The sequence below is a fragment of the Mirounga angustirostris genome, unplaced genomic scaffold (assembly GCF_029215605.1).
Source record: "Mirounga angustirostris isolate CCGP_5_RB_7025 unplaced genomic scaffold, mMirAng1.0.hap1 SCAF_2, whole genome shotgun sequence".
NCBI classification, from domain to species: Eukaryota; Metazoa; Chordata; class Mammalia; order Carnivora; family Phocidae; genus Mirounga; species Mirounga angustirostris.
This window is the reverse complement of record NW_026991710.1, coordinates 65,643,383-65,646,235: the sequence shown is the minus strand read 5'-3', so window position 1 is coordinate 65,646,235 and position 2,853 is coordinate 65,643,383.

The following is a 2,853-nucleotide window of genomic DNA, read 5'->3' as shown; positions in this document are numbered from 1 at the left end:
GGGTTAAGGAAAAGCAGCTTGATTTTTATACTGTTTGTTTCCATATATTCTCAGTCACATTGCAGTGCTCTTCTCTGATCTGTTCCAGGCATTAGGTCTTGACCTAGAGGAGTATATTTTTGTATCAGGCACTGATTTAGTTCCAAAATTTCTCCCTTTAGCAGATCAGTTTATCACTTTCATGTTTTTCTTCTATTTCAATCTGAACGCATTGCCCTTTAGAAATTGTTGATTAACTGTTGAGTTGGGACTTTGCCATCATTCTGGGCTTCTGTTTGCCTAACCATTTAGATCCTCCACTTCTTCTGTTTCAGAGCTTATTTTTGTGTAGCCCATCTTTCTGCGTCTGAGACCGTTCTGTCTGAAAAGGTCTGTTCTACCCTCTTAAGTGGATCACTAGTTTTGCTATAGATAGAGAATTCTAGGTTTTGTGAAGAAATCGGATGGTACTTTGGTTCTTGATTGTTCATATGAGGTATTTTTACTCTTAAAATTGCTCAAGGTTTTATCTGTATTCACCAGTGTTCTCAAATTTTATGACAGGATTTTATCCATTGTGTTGGGCACTCCGTGGGTCTTTTTATTGTTTAAACTTGCTCTTCAATTCTGGGGAATACTACTGAAATGGTTCTTTGCTCATCCCATTCACCAGCACTCTAATCTTTTCTGTTCTTGGGAATTTTTATTTGAGTGTGAGCTCTAGACATCCTGTTTTCCATTGCAGTGTGTTCGGAGTGATTTTTACAACTTAAATCTTACAGCTTTTTTTTTTTTTTTTAAGGTTTTGATTAATTTCTAAGACTCCTCCCCTTTCCACCTGTGTTATAAACAGCAATGTTGTTCTTACATGGATACTTTATCTTTTCCTCATCTCTGAGGTTATTAGTAATAACTTCAAAGGTTTGTTTCCAAGATGTTAATTACTGTTGCTTGGGCTTCTGCCTTTCATATTATCAATTTCCCTCAAATGTTTGGTGATCTTTGGCTCATATTTAGGAGTGGACAATTTAAAAGCTAATTGGGTGTTGTGAATTGGGCTAGGGCTTGTTAACTTTGGGGTTTACTATTGAGTGATCAGACTGTGTCATTTTATTAGGAACACCTTGATAATCTCTCTCCCCCCTCCCCTTTCCTAAACTGGTCAGATTCACCAGAAGTCTTTGTCCACTTTCCTACCTGAAGGGTAAAAAACCTGGCTGCCAGTGTTTTGAGATTCCAGTGAGGGAAGACAGCTGAAGGTTCTGAATAAGTACTTTGCTCTATGCCTATTGAGTACAAAGACCACCTTTTCTTATCCACTTCAGGTAATCCCTAGTTTTCTGCCAGGAATGTAGGGTTCTCTATCAGTACAGAGGAACTTGGGGTTTAACTGCTTGTCAAACAGACTTTGAACCAAGCCTTTTAGTCCTTTTACCTTTTTTTTTTTTAAGATTATATGTATTTTGACAGACATGAGCGAGGGAACACAAGCAGGGGGAGTGGGAGAGGGAGAAGCAGGCCTCCTGCAGAGCAGGGAGCCCGACGCGGGGCTCCATCCCAGGACCCCGGGATCATGACCTGAGCTGAAGGCAGACGCTTAACAACTGAGCCACCCAAGCGCCCCTTTTTTACCTCTATTTTTAAAGGTACCTGAGCTGTCAGTTGCTGGGCCTTTGGGAGGTTCTGTGGTACAGTGAGATACCCTCATTGCTGATAGCATACTTGGTTTTCTTGTCTGTTGAGCCCATTACCACTTGTTCATAAGCTTTGCAGTTTCCAAGATTCTGTCGCTGTTGTCTCCTCTCCCATTCTTTGTCCTCATGGTTTTTAAATGTCTGTGCCGTCCGCTACCACCGCCACCCCCCCGGCTTTTTAAAGTACCGGGTTTTATTAGGATTTCCGAAGGGACTAGAAGTGATACGGTCTGTTTTTTAACAGCCTTTTTTTTATTTGCATGGGGGTGGATGGTGAAGCAAGGTTTGGGGGAACATAAAAGGGCAGGTAAATTAAAACACGAGTAGTATTCCAGAATGTACCTTCCAGAATTTGGCCAACAAAGTAAATTTCATAAGTTTGCTAGTTTATTATAGAATGAATTTGTTTATTGACGGACAGTGTTAGGTAGCTTTGATTTAAATTCATCAGTTTTGTAGACTTACCAGAGCTATCAATCCCACTTCTTTTCAAGTAATGTGTGAGCTTCCTTGGTCTGATGTCCTAGTTCAAGTTTTAATCTCTTTTGCTTTACTAGATGTATGCTACCAGGTGAGTTATAATGTCTTGGGGTTTTGGGTTTGTCTTTTATTCCTTTCTTCACCTTCAATGAGTTTTATAAGGTTGCAAGTTTTGTTTACTACGTTATTTCCACACTGGGTTGGCAGTTGCTTCATTGTTATGAACAAGTTAGAATACATTATGTGGTGCTTCTGTCCAGGTGTCATTCATGCTGAGGTAATTTGAAAGGTGGTTTCATTAATACTAGGATCCAAGTTATTAGACCTTTGCATTCTATATGTGCTTCTGTTTTACTGCTTGAAAAAGTTCTTTGAAATTGTTATCTTGTACTTTAAAAAGTACTTTAGGGTCTTGAGGTATTGGGAATTTTGAAAACCAGAACTGAACTCACTATCTACCACAGCATTTGTTTTGGTTCTGAAATGCATAATTTTATTTGGTTTGGGGGTCAGATTAACCTGAAATGTCAAAATTTAGGTCCATATATAATATACTAATACATCTCAGTAAATTTCTTTGGGAGCATTTTACTTAATAATGTAATTTATCAGCATTTTAACATTTAAGCATGACTCCAAACTATTCATGAAAACTGATATTTACTATCAACTTTTGACAGGCTGAGAGTGCATTCTTTAT